The sequence below is a fragment of the Argiope bruennichi genome, chromosome 7 (assembly GCF_947563725.1).
Source record: "Argiope bruennichi chromosome 7, qqArgBrue1.1, whole genome shotgun sequence".
Lineage (NCBI taxonomy): Eukaryota > Metazoa > Arthropoda > Arachnida > Araneae > Araneidae > Argiope > Argiope bruennichi.
Window position 1 is genome coordinate 119,148,542 of NC_079157.1, and position 17,713 is coordinate 119,166,254.

Here is a 17,713-nt window from a genome sequence, read left to right on the forward strand (position 1 = left end):
CCCTATCCTAAAGAAAATTCGTGAAGCATGAAGACGTGACGTCAAATTAATGCAAGACGTCATACAGTATCATTTATACTGTGGCAGCACTCCTAACATTAAACAAAATAGAAAGTCTTTTTAAAATAAGGCATGCACATAACTTTGCAGAAATGGCATCTGAGCCTCCTTCGAAAGTTGCAAAATGAAGTTTACGATGACTACAATGACGTGCATCCATTATTCTAAATCAGGAACTGATTATGCGAAGACGACTTTTCATGTATGCTTTATACCTGTCGTCCAGATAGACGTAAACACATCACAATCGTTTGAACAATATTTTACCTTCCCCTTACACTCAAGTTAAGTAGGTACTCAAGAATCGCTTTGTTTTTATATAACGCTTTAAAAGATTTTCTGGTGAAAAGAAACATATTCATCGGTGTTGTCTGATTTTTTAGCAATTTCTGAAAGTTATGAAATCTTTCTTTCTTTGCCAACAGTTCTAAGAAATGTAAAGGACCGTGGGTGTTTATTAATAAGGTCTCGGTTTTAGGGCTAGAGGGCTTCAGATTCTAAACCCAAATCCAGTAAATATTCTTTGTGTATGTGGAGATGGTATAGACAAAATCTGACGTCGGGAGCCTGACGTTACGGTTTGTGTAGTGCAGAAGCTTGGATAGTGGAGTCTCAGCTCCAATGTCGTACTCTATATCTGACCACGGTTCGTAATTTTAAAGTTAGCTTCAAAACAGCCATAGTATTATTACCAAAGCAGGATCTTTTATAACTAAATTTACCGAATTTAAACTCGAAAAAGCATGCATTTTTTTTATACTTACTTTTGATTTTTTTTTATTTCACTTGGTTTTTTAAAAATACTTCCTTATAATTCCCTTACATTTTTACAAATATAGAAGATGAGGTAGTGTCGTTAGTCCGATTTGACCATTAGGTGACTATAAGAAAATCGCATAGAGATACGACAACAGTAAGACGAACGAAATTGACATTTTTTGGTCGGTCTTCCGCCCATCTTAATAAATATTACATTTTCTTACCTAACAATAAATTCATTGCTAAATATATCAAAAAATTATTAATGCTTAAAATGCAAATTAAGAAATATAGTTGAAATTTGTTTTCTTTTTCCACGATTTAAATGCGTCGTTAATTTTTTAAATCAAATTTTTGTTACATTTTAAAGTGCCTATATTGGGCTGTAACTTCTCCCGTTTTCCCTTACATAGACAAATGCATCCGGATTTCCAGATGTGGAACCTTTACACTAGGAGAATCATTATGTCTGGTCAATTGTTACTATATCCAGGTGTAGGAAACCAGATGTGGATCCCGTTGTTCCAAATAGATCCATCATGACGTCGAGACACCCAGATGCTAACCCCTTTTCTTTCCTTTATGAAAAGACTCCTCAAGAACCGATCAATCACCAGCAACCATTATCATTAAATCTTAAACCGGGTCAAAAAGAATTGTCATTAAATATCAGAGGCGGTCGGCCACAAAACTGGTTCCTTAACAGACACTCCCTCGGTCGGGTTTTTAATCAATGAGGAAGCGTTGCTAAGTAGCTATTGGATGATAAGGAACTCCAGTTCACCGATGGGAAACCGAAGGCGGAGATCTGATAAAAATAAAATGAGGGGTGTTTTTTTTTGGGGGGGGGGTTGTTTAAGAGAAAAGAGAAGAAGGGACTTGAAAGTTGAGTTCTGAGCGAGACTACGGAATGCGGAAGATTGAGAGCTTCGTGTGATTCAGGCTTCTGTGATAGGGTCCACCCGATAAAGATCGGTGGATATTTGGAATTGCCCTGGAGTAGCCGTTTAGAGCTAACAGCCTGGTAGCGATTTTTTGGTGACTTATTCTCAGATTTGATCGAGGAACTATTTCGTTTGTTTTGTCATTTGATTTTTGTAAATAATATTAATCTAGATGAGAACAGGTTGTTCTTTGTAAATACATAGGGCTGTAAATAAAAAAATTATTTTGTTACACTACTCACTTATTTAATCGGCTTTGATCAAGATATTATAGGACTTTGAATGTGAATATGCTAGCACATTTTGTTAAGCGGCACATAAACCTTTCTTTGTATTGGACTGTGAGGTGCCCTCCTATATAACCTACGATAATGGTGCATAAATGACATAAAATTATATTCCCAAATATTTTCTTTATGGAAAATTAAATAGTAATTTGAAAGTTGAAATAGCAGGAAATTGTTGATGAAAAATAACATAAATATATAAATTTATTTTTCAAACAATAACCATTAGAAATTATTTTTCATTTTGTAACATCGGGGATTTTTTTTTAAATCCAGGTCTAGATATTTTTCAAAATGAAGATTTAAAACAACTCAATTTTTTTATACATGTAAATAAAGCACATATGTTAATAAATGTTCATTTAATAGAGTAAGGACCTATTCGTAGTGTTATAGATCGTAACTGCGTTTTTAAATTGCTAATATTACTCCTTTTTATGAAGATTCCAAATTCGAGGAAATCAAGGATCTAAAGGTTTTTTCGCTAATATTAAATCATAAATCAGTGCAAAAAGCCGCATTTAGTAAATTTATTAATTAATGTCTTTTTTTCAAAGGAGGAAAAATTTTCAGAAATTGATTTTACCTCTAATGTTATATCAGAAAAATTTGTTCAAGAAATAGTTCAATGTTTGCATAAAGAATTATTTTAAAGTATTTTTTTAACATCCATATTCACACTCATTTTAACATGTATATTATATAAATTCAGTAATTCTACTCAACCCCTCAGCTGAGGAATAAATTTTTTTTTAAGTCTAGAGTAAAGAAATTTAATTAATTTAATTCAAATGCAAACTGAAGTACATAAACCTAAGAATATTATTACCTTTTTGATTTTTTTCATACTTTTTCACTTTTTATTTTTTAATTTTAATCTACAGGACTGTATTTCATTGTCGTACTTCGCATTTCCCATCACTTTCCCCATAGAAAGATTATTGTAATTATCTAAAAATTTAACTTCGAGATTTCTACAAAATTTGTCATTTTAGATCACTGATTTAATTGCTTTTTGCACCACCCGTAAAGGCATCCTGTTTTGGGGCTACATGATAGTTAGTCTTCTTACATTTAATCCATAGTCACATGACGTTGATGTTACCTGAGACAAAGTACCAATTCTCCAAACTTTCAAAATATACCAAAATATATTGAGTAAGCGTAATCGCGGCACTTTCGCTAAAACTTTATGTAAAAATATCCCCCCCCCCTCCAGCAATAAAAAAAAAATGCTAAGGGCAACACAAAACCATATTGTTAAAAATGAGTGAATCAAAAAAGTAAAATCCCAATTTATCATTATTATTCATTTCTCTAAAGATTTTGATAATTCATTCATGTACATTTGAGTGAGTACATTAAATCTTCAGAAACATCATACATCAGAAAATATTGTAGGAGTCATATATTTTTTTGTACTAAACTACTTTTAATTTTTCCCCCCTATACCTAAATAGTTAATTAGAGTTTATTCGTTCATCCATTTCTTTCGTTCAAATGTTTTATATGCGATTGAGTCGCCATCTAGTGATGAAAACTCATGTGAAAAATAATTTTAGAACAAAATCGGATCATTTCAAACTAGATAGCCTCTTTAATGCAGGTAGGGCAGCATATTGCAAATTCTTGCATGATGCCATATTATTTTATTCAAAATTATACAATATTGTAAATATCGTTTAATATCATGCAATATTTTTTCAATGGGTGTTATTAGGGAATATTATTAATACTTAAAATAATTAATATGAAAATCATTTCATTAATATGTGATTAAATTACATTTCAGTAGATGCTATAAATAAAACTTTAATCATATGATAAAATTCTATAATGAAAATAGAAAATTTTAGCGTATATTTGAATAACATACTTGATTCAAATTTCAGCTATAAAAAACTGAGCCTGGATTTTTTTTTTTTTTTTTAACTGATTTTGATAATATTTGGTGTGTAAGTTTTAAATATGAGTACAATATTTTTCTCTTAACTTTACTTTTAAAGATTCAGTATAACTAATTATGAAATATTTAAAACTTAAAAAGTTATTTATTTCTTAAATAGATGAAACATTTGAAAAGAAAACAAAATATTAGTATCTATTCTTTCTTAATATAGTGTAATGAATGAAAAAAAAATAATATCATAATTTTGGACATGGAAAAGATAATAATTCTACTTGTTACCTTTCGATTTCTTAAGCACTTATTTCAATTCAGCTTACAAGTTATTTGATAAATTGTTGCTTAATCCTTCTTTTGTTTAAAATAGTTTAAATTTTTTTAAATTTTAGTTTATTTTCGCCATTTCTTTCATTATTTTAATGAAATTCATATCGTTTTCACTGTTGCTATTAATATTTGATTCTAGCTTTTTCTTATTTAGTAAAAAAAAAAAAAAAAAATATAACCAAGATATAAAAATTCTATTGATTTTTTTTCTTGCATATTTAGCAAATATATTTAGTAGTGCCTTTAACAAAATTTAAATGTTGAATAATTCTACTTGTGATTCTTAAATTTCTTAAACTGATTTTGATTCAGTTTACAAGTTGTTTGATTAATTGTTGTTTAATCATTCTTTGTTTGAAATATTAGCTGGAGTTACAAAGAATCTAGGAGAGGCATGGCATAATGAATAGAATTGTATAAAACGTCTAGGAAATGACTGTCTATAAAAATTTGAAGTTTAAATATTTTGCTGCTAAAATTGTTAAGACCAAGATACATATAAAAAGTTTATTTGAATTTTTTTGTTATCAATAACAGCAGCGGACGAATTGGTCATCAAAGGCGCCTAGTCATCAGTAAATTTTCGTTTCTATTTTCGAATAAAAAAATTAAATTCTTTTATGTTATGAATTTATAAATCGAGTTCTTAGAAATAACTTATTTTAAGCACTCTTTCTACTGCTACTATTGGACAATTGGCTGGAAACTGAGCTATTCAGCACGAAACATTTCTGAATCGTTCGTGACTTGGAAATATCTAAAATACCTTCATAAAATCCTTTAGTATCTTTCATCGAGTTAAACACTGTAAACTGGGATAAAAAGAATTTGGGATTTTACCAGGTCTACGATTTTGAATAAACGCCTTTATTTTCCAACATAATTTTTACATAAATTGCTTTCTCTCGAAAATACGATCTAAAATAATATAAAAAATATTTAAAAAAAAAACAGAAATTTTATATTTTGCATTTTTATATATTGCATATTACATTCTTTATTTCAAGCTACTCTTAATGAAAAAGCCTTGAAATTTGTTTGTAAATAGCTTAAATACTTGTAATTCAACATCAAATTTGCTATAATCTCTTGCAAAATATCATGTAACTACTCTTTGGATCTTCGAGTTTAAGTTAGTTTTGACTTATACAAACATCTTATTCGTTGTCCATGTCCTTATCCCATTTTTTTCTCTGCCAATTTCTTTATTTATTTAATGAATATCCATGTGAGTTTTCAATTAAATTTGGATTGAAAAACATAAATAAATGCAATTAATAATTTTAGCTAAGCCTAACAGACAGCGATCTATAGCAATTATATCAGATTTCTGTAAAAGGATGTTCGCATTTGAGTAAGGAAACGAAGCTACCATGATAAATAAAAAAATTTACATAGAAATTAACATTTTGAAAAATTTATCAAAAAAATCAAAAAATTAAGTTACATATTCATTATAGTCTACGAAGCGAATTCTGAAAACTTTTAATATTTTTCTTGACAAAGCATTCATTACGTCATAGGAGGAACTGGTCCTAACAGGAAGCTCGAATGCTCTTAAACAAACAAAACAAAGAAAGCCTCATGATTTACAACAGACAGCGTGACTGCTACATTACAAAATAATTTTAGTATTAGTTTTATATTTAAATACCAATCGATAATAATACTATAAATGAATTTATTATGAGGAAAATATAGGATATTTTTTCGTCAAATGGCAATGGCATACTTGAAGACAATGCCATTTCATTTTTCAATTTTTTTTTTTTTTTAAAAATTAGAACATTCATTTTTACTTATTGTAAAACTAACTACGTATTTAATGCCTCTGCAAATGATTCCGGTGATTAAAAAACAATACCCCCCTTTTCTCTCCCCCTCTCTCTCTCTCTCTTTCTTTCACATCACTAAAAAGTTGTGGTTTTTCCCATTGAAATTCAAACAGCATGGGTGACGAAAAAAACAATGTCGAATTTGACAGAGGAAATAGGTTTTCTCAAAAAGGAATCGTAACAATCGTGCTATTAAAAAAATAAAAATGTGTGTTTATTCTTTTGTTGTAATAGTTTTGGGAAAAAAACGCCGACGTAACTTATGATATTATGAGAGTTCGATACGTTATTAGCAGAAAAATTATTTCCGAAATATTTAATAATTAAATTTTGAAATATTTAATAATAAATTGATTTGTGTTAAATGATAGTTTAATGTTCATATTTATTAGATCAAAAATTTTGAAAATGGGATATATATATCGTATAAATAGGTTTTTTTTTTTTTTTGTGTGCTGATATAAAACAGATAAAAAGAAAACATTGCTTATGCCTCTCTTAACATTAGGTTTACTATGAGTTGGCATATCCTGTTTCTACCAAAGGGGTCAAAATGACCTCTTTCGGTATGTAATCAGAAAAAATATGAATTGATCTATCTATTATAAAGTTAAAGTAGGGAAAAAAAATTTTATTTTCAATATATTTGTTGAGATGTGGTGCAATGAAAAGGGAGTTCCTCTGTGTTTATTTTCGAATACGGAGTCTTCAAGGCCATCTATTCTTCTGCCAACATCTACAAAAACATTGACTCACACGTCTTCTTACTACTTATAATAGCTTCTATTTAATTGATTTTCGGCTTCGTCTTCTTGCTTCTTATATACGCACAATTTACTAACACATACTTATTTCTATATCTAGCCGCCTTTGGCGACCAGCCGGTTTGCCAATCTTAATGTTCGTTAAAATTTTAATAATTAAATATTTTATGCAATTCCTACTTTAATAGCTTCTTTATCAAAATATTTTCAAATTTTGATAGTCATATAATTTACTCATAATATTATAAAAGCCTTCAGTCATAACATAATATGTATCCCTCTAATTTTTTGTTTGCTCCCGTAGAATTTACACATTAAATTAAAGTGGAAAGGATTAATCTGCAATTAATATAATAATATTTTTTACTGAAACAAAGCATTTTTTTGTAATATGATTACTGAAAACCGTCACTGAGCGTTTAAACTTTATAGGCACTAAAGAATATCTTTTTTAATTTATGTAATATTTCAAGAATTTGTCAACAAAATTTTCTCAGATTCATCATGACCAGATCTATTAATTAACAATGTTTAATTTTAAATGCATCAAACACTAAGAAAATATAACGAATCGTTTAAAATAATCGGTTGAAAACAGGATAAAAAAAAACTACTTAAAAAACGATGTACTTAAAACTATAAGCATATACAAAAAATATATAACTAACATAAATACAATTTAATTACAAAAGCATGCAACTAACCTAAAAATAATTTAAATCAAGTCCACAATCAGTCATAACAATCAGAACACAATGAGCATGCGTGAATTTTCAACGCCAGTTACGATAACGCAAATGCGCGAATTTTTCTACGCCATTTGGGGTAACGCTATGTAGATTAGACATTTTTAATTTCCTTTATTCTGTGTTATTTTAATACAAAAGTACTTCAGGATGAATCTGAAAGATCGATTCATTAACAATGTTTAATTTTAAATGTATCAAACATTAAGAAAATAAACAGAATCGTTTGAAATAATCGGCCGAAAAATCTTAACCCTAGCCTCTTTAGAGTGGGGAGAAAAAAAAACTGAAACCTTACTCATTTAGCGGTGGGGAAAATGAAGATTTTTTGGCGGGAAAGTTAGTTTTTAATTAATAATTGAAATTCTAATTAAAAACCCCAGGAAATGTGCACCCCAGGTGCACATTTCCGACTTCCAAGGTATACATGTACCAAATTTGGTAGCTGTAGGTCAAATGGTCTGGCCTGTAGAGCGCCAACACACACACACACACATTGAGCTTTATATAAGAATAGATTTATACCTATATCTATATGTGTCCGTATCAAGCCGTTACATATTTAAAAATAAATGTATGTATACTCAACAAAATTTATTCGAATGGTCAAAATGACCCCTTCGGTAAAAATAAGTAGTCTGTATACATTCCTCCGAAATTAAAAAAAGAAAAATTTAAAAAAAGAAAATGTAGAAGGTAATATTCGCGTTTATATATCTTATAAATGCAAGTAAAAATTAATTAAAATCTCATAAAATACGGCTATAATTTTCTTGAAGAAAATTAACGAAAACTTTTCTGAGGGGGGGGGTCAAAATGACCCCTTAGTAAATCTAGTATTAAGAATTTGAATATTTCTTTTCATTAAAAAATAAATGTTACATTTGAAACGAAAATCGGCGAGTAGAGATGACAAAACTCTTACAATCGGGTATTCATTGATTTTTATACATAATGCATGAAAGCGAATATTGAATAAATAGTGTCGTAAGATATTGTCAAATATGCACGCTAATTATGAAGATTTAAAAAGAAGATTTGTCAAAAACTAGAGTTCAAATTTTTGACGATTACAATATTTTCTCTTAATACACTCCGTATCGAAGAAAGTAAACGATAGGCGATTCGCCATTTAGCTATTTCTAAATTTCTCATTTCAGATCTAGGGCTTATTTTACTACTCAAATACTCTACTTGTAGGCAGATTCTTATAGGAAGACTACCTATTGCAATGGTTCTCAAAACTTCTGGAAAATTTCTTCACCGAACATGGTTCTAGAATGTAAAACCACCGTTTGTTCAAAAGTTTATGTGTGTGTGTGTGTATATATATATATATATATATATATATATATATATATATATATATATATATATATATATATATATATATATATATTGTTACAAATCTGTAATTTTGCTACCCGGCACGAATAGAGTCATCGTGGGAAAAACCGTTGTAAGATCTGCCCTGTGCGTACTGAGCGGGTGCCGCGTCAATGACCTCAGAGCTTGGCGACCATTTGGCGACGAATTTGGTGTGTTTGGCGACTAACTGGATCATACTGGAAAGTTCGAGAAGTTTCACGATCCATCCAGTTTGAACCGAGATACACCCAGAGACAGTCGGAGTAGCTGACAAGTAACAGGATTTTGAGAGGATTAGACAGCAAGCAAGCTGCTGCACTAGCGATTAAATGCGCTGCGTTATTACGATTGATTGGCTGTATTTGTAGAAACAAAATTTGTAACAATATATATGCATACAATGCTTTCATCCTGTTATCTTGTAAACAGGATAACTAGAGTAATTTTGTTTGGATTTTAACTGGCTTGGAATATGTTGTTAGAAATGTAAAAATCTCGGACGAGTTCGTAAATGGCCCATCTAGCTCAAAGGGAGTGGAAATGTTGGGGGTTGGGGTTGAAATTTTCATTTTATTATAACTTTCTTAATATTGAAGATATAAAAAATAAATCCAATAAACTGAATTAGTGCCTCTTTAGGACGAACAACTTCTATATTTAAACTGTTTCGACAACTGCAAAATCTTAGAAGTTAGGGTCTGAAAAGTGATTTTCAATCTCTAATTTTGACTGTTACTAATATCAACAATTTATATTGCCAGATAGTAACTTAGATGTAAAGGAATCTTTATCTTCCAGCTTGCCGAGAGGAATTATTTTATTCTTTTTTAATAGTTTTAAAACATTTCCTTAATTGTCCTGAACAAATTATCATAACTTCACAACTACGTTTCTTACAACAAATCTCTTAAAGGTGAATTTAATTTTTATTTTAAAGATGAATTTTATTTTTAATTAAAATTTGAATTATAAAGAAAAAAAATATTCTGTTTTAACTTTTATCATTTTTGCAAGAAGCATAACTCATTTTAGAGATCTAAATCTCACGTCTTCTTTCATATCAGAATTCAGAATTTCTAATTCTATAGAATGGGTCCAAAAAGACTTACTTAAAAAAATTTCAGCAAAAACGTAAAATATTTCGATTTTACTATTATTTGTTTTCTTATTAAATGAATGAAACTGAAAATATCAGAAAACTGCTGATTAATTAGATATTCATATTTCCGGAATACTTATTCTCTGAACCACATCTGATCACATTTCAAACGTCTCATGTGTCGAAATTTAGAAAAAGATAAATCTCATTATTGGTGATAGAACCTTTAAAAGTCAAAATAGGGCTTTTACACAATTAAAGAAAGTATATACCTATTTACTTCAAACACGAATTTTGGATGCTTGTTTCTTCTCTTTATCGCTATCATTGCATCAAATCAAACACTAATATGAAAACATCCAGTAAAGCTGCATTCATACATCCAGTATTGAATGTATAGGACGCAATGATAAAAATTTAGAGAATTTAAAATTCTCTATATGTAAATAAAATCTTATTTATAAATTTACACAGAAATTACAATTTATATTTAAATTCTAGTTCCTTAAATCTAAGAACATTCTATGTACATTTTCATCATTCAAATTGCTATATTTGAATTCTTATTCAATGTAAAGTTATAGATAAATACATTAATGGAATCAGTGTTTCACAAGATTTCCTGCATCCTCTTATTCTCAAAGAATGCAGTAGAAATGCTGTTATAATTACCACGTTCTTTTCGAAAGTGCATTCCGATAATTACGGAATTCAGTTACCCCATCAATTTTATAACAAGTTATGACAAAATGATCAATGAGGGTATTTTGATGCTAAAAAAGAGAACAATGGACTATCGACATGATTAAAATAGAAACTGCTAGAATCCACTGAAAGATGATTCATTTTAGGAAAAAAAAAAAAAAAAAAAAAATTCTGCTTTTCAAAGACGAATATCTAAAGTGAGGAAGAAAAAAAACATCTGGAATGGTCTCCCCAAAACTTTCTCGCATCCTCTCTAATAAATTGCTCATGCCAGAGAACGTCTTGCATAATATTTCGTACAATAAGTACGAAATATCAACCGATGGTAAATATTTAGCATTTTTGATGAATGTTTAGAGTTTATGTGACGATTAATCCCTCGCATGAGGCTGATAGTATCCAAAAGTCAAATTTATGCTTTAGTCACGTTTTTCTCAAACGAATGAAGTAAAGATTTGACACAAAATTGTACCTGTAATCAAAAAATCCCATAACAAATTTCATACATTTGTCATTACAATTTTGAGCTACCGCTTTCACATGTTTTTTGAACATGTACAGATCAACAGACAAGTCAACCCGTTGTTGGTTTTGCCTCAAACTTTGACAGGTGTCTATACTATAGATGTTAAATCTCTGTATAGAATCTTATCTATCTAACTCTCTATGTTAACTTTTATTAGAACGAACAGGCGGATTTCCTTTCTTGATTCTCCGGGAATACTGATTGTTTATTTTCAGTTAAATCCCTTATGCGCAATTTAATTTTCCATGATTAAACCAATAAAAAAATTTAAGCTATGTTTTTTACATTCTTGTGTAAGAAGTTTTATTTATTCTTGTATGTATATATATATATATATATATATATTACATTCTTGTTATTTCTTATTCGTGTATATATTTTTATATGAAAATATTGTCATCGTCAAAATATTCGAACTCGAGATTTTTTGTTCGGTAAACGCATTTTTTGGCAATATGTTCTGCCTGTCCGCCTGTTTGTAAAAAAAATATCTCAAAAACTTGGTATACAGTTTTTACATTAAATGTGTAGAGTTCTGTCATATTTTGAGCAAAATCCATTCAGAGAACGTCTTTCGCCCGGCTGTTTAAATGCAACTACAAACAGAAGGGAACTTGATGGGTGAAATTCGGTACACAGTGTCTAGTGTTACCACTCATTAAATTTCTAAATCCATCAAAAGATGGGTCACCTGACGGTCTGATCTATCAGAATTATATAAATGCGATAACTTAAAAGCGCAATGATTTAAATGCATTGAATTTAATATGAGATTTTGTGACTACAATTGCAGTTCCGTGTCACATTTTTGTTTCAATCAGTTGCTGAAAAACGCATCTACAACCAGAATTTCATATCTAGATATGATTAAACTCCTCTTGGATATTAATCCAAAAACTCTCCAAGGATCATGCAATAGATTCTGTAAAAATGCTAAATTCTAGCCAAAGGTTAATAATTTGTAACAACTGTATGTGCTAGTCAAGTTTTTCCCGTCCAGCTGTGACGAGTTCCCGCGTTTTCCGACTGCCCAGGTTGACCGTTCTGTTAATTTGTCATTTCATGTAGATGTGACCAACTGCCTGTCGGTATAAATAAAAGCCAATCGCCAGATTCTAGGTAATAGTTTTAATTACATAAATTTACATTATGTACATGGGTTAATTGTTGTGAAATGTGCAGCTTTGGTAATTTAAGAAATATTTTCATAACCATCAACAAACACAAGCCAACTGGATATGGCGTCCTCTCCTGTCTCTCCTAGCTTCTTTACACCCCGTCTCTCTCTTTTCCCTCCGGTTAATGCTCTCTGAGGGCGACCTTGGAACCCGGGATGCAAAATTTGGCAGAATATCCCCCTGTGGAGTGAGAGAACCATGGCCGGTCCTTACTGTGCTTGCCATGTTAAGTGTTCTCTGGGTTATGCTGGAAACTTTAGAGAAGGCCACTCCAGCTAGTTTAAAATTGTATTTTGTTCGACAGATTAAGCTAAAATATACAGATTCATTCTAATAACTGCACAGATTTGTTTTGAACATCATAAATATCCTCCTGGATAATTTCTCTTAAGTAAAACATCGAGATGTTTACTTAAGTAAACATCTTAAGTAAAACATCAAGAATGATACAATAAAGAAAGCATATTTCGAATAATTCTGTTTTACGTGTTATTTCATCGAATTTCAAGAACATTTTTCCTCTTTATTAAGCTATGCTATATATCGTTTTAGTACATGGTGTTACATGATAGTTATTTAACTGAATCCTTCTTCCTGCCCTTTTAACAATGCAAGAAAGAAAATGAAGGAAAGAAAATCGCCTCTAGAAACAAGCTTTCAGTGGTGCATTTGAAAGAAAACAATAAAAAAATCATAAGCATCTTAATACACACAAACTTCATCTTGGATTATTTCATCTCAGTAAAGAAAAAAAAATATTAGTATTTAAAATAACAAACAACAATTTCATTCATGACAATCGAGTTTTACCAAAACTACCTTTAACGATTCGTCTTATTGGCTGCATTCCAAAATTAGCTTTTCCCGCTGAATACAAAATAACAACTGAATTTCTACTCTTTTAACCTTGAAAATTTCCCGCTATAACGTTACGACGAATTCCGTCTCTTGTTTTTCTTGTGCAATATCCGTGCTGACATTTCGCAATTGGAGAAATCCAGACTATTGCATCAGTCTTTTTATTAGGTGGATAGATAGATAGAATTGGCAATTCTAAGTCAATTTAATTCTTTATTTTATTTCGATTTTGAAAATATACCTTTAAATTCATTTGCATTTTTTTCATATTAGCTTTTATGAATGACATCTTAAAATGATCTAAGTTGTCAAAAAATGAACTTTTTTGCCCATACATAACATTGAAAAGAGTTTAAATTTTAATTTTACGACGATTTAAAAAAAATCCTACCTAGTTGCCGAAAAAACTTTTAAGATATACTAATTCAAATCATTAAACAGCGGGAGTTGTCTCCCAGGAATTTTCTCGCATATTCTCTAATAAATTTGTCACGACAGAGAACGTCTTATATGGCATTGGCGTACAATGGATACGAAATATTAACTTTTGGTGTGAATTTAGCATTTTTATTGTATCATCTCTGGCGAATTATTTGACGATGAATCCCTGGCACACGTTAATAGTATCCTATCACTAAATTTGTGTTTTAGATACGTTTTAATCAAACGATTGGTTTGTGTATAGTTTTGTGTCAAAATATTGACATAAAACTGTATTTGTAATCACAAAATTCAATACCAAATTTGATACATTTAAGCCATTGTGTTGTTGAATTATCGCGTTTACATATTGCTGAAAATACAGACCGACAGATGTTCAACCCCTGGTTGAATTTGACTCATAATTTGACAAGTGTTCTACAATATAGATTTGAAATCTGTGTACCGAATTTAATCTATCTAGCTCTTTTCGTTTTGTAACTATCTTGTTAACTTAATTCGAATTGCCGAGCAGACGGACTTTCTCTGAAAAGATTTTACTCAAAAATCCAATAGAAATCGGCAAATTTTGTGTAATAACCTTATACCAAATACTACAATTATTAATCGCATCTGCGATTAATCGTTATAATTGCTTAATCAGGCAGATAGTACCTATAGATAATATTAATAGCAAATTGAGTAGTTTTCTTAAATTTTGATTTATTTTATAGTATTTAAATTACATTAAAAATGTAATATATTAAAATATTTGTATAGAAGAGTTTAGGCATTTTTCTTTCTTTCTTTCTTTCTATCTTTCAAGTTCTTAAACATTTCTAAGAAAAAGTAGTTTGGAAATTACCTTTATTAAAAATAATTCTTTCACACGTTGATGGACAGTACAATCTTGATGGCAATGCCTGCTGAGACACTACTAAATTTCATAGATTGCCTATAGGCGTAACGTCACAAAGCATAATTATAAAATTATGTGATATGACAGAACGGATTAAAACGTTTACATCGTAAGGCGTTTTGTCATATCATTTTCATGAGTTTGACGCCTGAGGGCGTACTGCCTATTAACGTGTTAAGCATAGTTATTTAGCCTATATTAATGATCCTCTTTCCATTTATCATCTTTTAAAGTCTCATATTATAAAATTTTAGTCATTCTATTTAATACGAATTTGGGATGAAAATATTTTTACGAATTCTGATCTATATATAATACTATAAAAATAAATAAATAAATAAAATACCTAGCATTTTGTTCAAACCTGATCAGTACAATAGTTTTTTGACTGAAAAATAAAATTTTGTGAATTTACTAACCACATTTCATTATTATTTCTTATAAAACAATGCTTAATAATTTTTTTAATTCAAATATAATAGCGAAAATACGTACATGAACTGGAGCACGCACTGTGCTAGCTTCTTTAGCACTGAAGTAATGGAAAGAAAAGAATGTGCGTTTAGCTGCTTAAGTAAAGAAGAGATGAGTTTGTTAGAGCATCTTTCAACTCACAACAATCATAATACTTTTTTAAAAAAAAAATAAGGAAGAGCAAAGTAAACTGGCTTAATTGAAGCTGGCAAACAGAGAGGTACTTTCTTGGTTCAAAACAAACATTTTAAGTACGGAGAATTTAGAGTTAAAATTTTGTTCTTCAATGACCTATATTAACCAGACGACCTAGATTGCTGAAGGTAGTTGATATTTTTTTCTTATTTCCTTGCTTAGGAATTTGTCGCAGGATTTCCGTTCCCATAATCATTATTTTTTTTCAAGTAAATAAGATATTCTTATTTATGTGAATGCGGCATTCCGTGTCTTTTTATTAAAAGCAACTTTATTAAATACCAAAAATGCAAAGAATACAGAAAATGTATACAGCTTTCCACAATTTGTTTCTTGCACTATTTCTGAAAGAAATTTGTCTCATTGAACTAACATGAGCAATTTGCATTTACGCTATTCCTTAATCTTTGAATCACGGAGTAATGAAATCTCAAAATACCCTTTTAATTGAGAATTCGATAAGGAAACAGATATTTGCTTTACTAGAAATGTAAAATATGTAGCTATTTCAACTTCTTGTGGAATCGCCTATTTTTGGCGTTTGCACATTAACTCTAAATTTATCCATTATACTCTGGGTAACACAACAGAAAGAAGGATGAAAAACTATTAGCAAGGTGATTAGAGGAGAAACAGATTAGCATCATGGGAAGGCAAATTTAGGTTTAATTTAGTTTGATTCATTCTAAGCTTTGAAACTACACGATAGTTATTTTGGAATAGAACAAATTTTGAGTCGTGTTCTGATGACGAGGCTGACTTTTGCAAAGACAGGCGACTTGCGAAAGTCACATACTGCGATGGATATTTTGGTAGAAACGTGTCTCAAATGCACAACCCTTTAGTCCCGGAGTCCATTTGGAATTAATTTTAATAGCTTAATACAAAGCCAGAATGCACGCCTATTCGTTTTTTTTTTGGCTAGGCAGAAATAACATGCATCAAATGACTGAATTTTAAATTTTAAATATGCAATTAAATTAGAATATTAGGTAATTTAGAATACAAAAATCATTTAGAAATGTTTCAATATTTTAATACCCTTTATTTTAACTCAAGAATTAAAATAATAATCCCAAATAGGATGTACCATCTAATTAGGAATTTATGTGAATTCGTAGGCCAATGGATTAAGAAATGCACTGGAGGTCATAATTTTCATATTTTTCCAGCATTTAATTGCCCCTTAACGCACGTTCTTTTGTTATTAATTTCGCTTATATATATATATATATAATATATCTTAATCCGATTTATTAGACCATGGGAGTCAAAATTTGCTCAGAAAAAAAATGCGGCATGAGATGTGCCAGTGTACGTCGCGACACAAGAGCAAAAGACAACGAAATTTTTCCCTTCAGTGATTTTATTATGAGATTTTGATAAGGATTTCTTTGACACATGTAGTCTTAGGAAAGGGATCTTTAAAGAATCTTAGGTATCTTTAAAAGAATGTTGTAAGCATTAGAGATTTTTATCCCTTCACTTGGAGCGTGAGAAAATATTGAAATCAGCAATCTTATAGGGTAGGTGTGTCGAATTAATTAAATAAAAAAGTAGAAACGGATCAGGAAATAAGAGAACATTTTAGAATGAAGTTAATATGTGTTAAATTAAGATGAAATTTTGAAATTAATTAAGATTTGAATTAGATTAAAAGATATCATTATATATAATATGCTGTTGCTACTTAATACGACAATTATTTAAAACCATCATTGGAGAAAGAGTTAAGAATTAAATTTCTTTTGTTGTCTTTTCTGTTTAACTCACAATATTCGATTGATGATATTTTTTTAACTGTATATCGCCATTCTTAAAACGACAAAAAGGATCTGAACTAAAAATATACTGGAAGGCAACAATGAAGGATGAAACTCGATTGAAACATTAATTGACTCGGCTTGAAAGAAAGATATGCGATCAAATAAAACGAATGGTTCAGCCTGACCTAAAATTCTCACAGATGAATGGTGCTGAGTTAAAGGAATTAAATTCAATGAGGGAATATTCTTCATGATTGTGAATTGTTTTCTTCACAAATTAATTGAATATTAAAATTCTTATTTCAGCGCGGCATAACACTGATGCCACATTGATTGATGCACTTAATTCTTTTAGGAATATTATATAAATAAAACACTTTTCAGCTCAATACATCAACACATGGTAAAAATTCTAGCTCCTAACACTAAAAATATGGCGTATCTATATAATTTTTCATGCCTTTAGACTTCATTCAAGGTGGATGACACATAATATATCCCACTGCTTCTCAAATGACTTGAGTTTCCTTGAGACTCTTCTGCAATTCGTGTCGCCGTCTACTTGCTTATTTAGTCA

At 30.0% G+C, this 17,713-nt stretch overlaps 2 protein-coding genes across 2 annotated transcripts in view; one reads left to right on the top strand and one right to left on the bottom strand.

The window, feature by feature from the left end:
• LOC129976655 (G-protein coupled receptor Mth2-like) overlaps window positions 1–15,418 on the bottom strand; it is a 75,378-nt gene extending 59,960 nt beyond the window's left edge. Inside the window, exon 1 of the mRNA XM_056090343.1 lies at window positions 15,197–15,418. The gene's annotated coding sequence lies outside the window, so the exon portion shown is untranslated. The remainder of the gene's footprint in view (window positions 1–15,196) is intronic.
• The window catches only part of LOC129976663 (GTP-binding protein 8-like), a 163,814-nt gene that overhangs the window by 43,820 nt on the left and 102,281 nt on the right, over window positions 1–17,713 (top strand). The window lies entirely within an intron of this gene.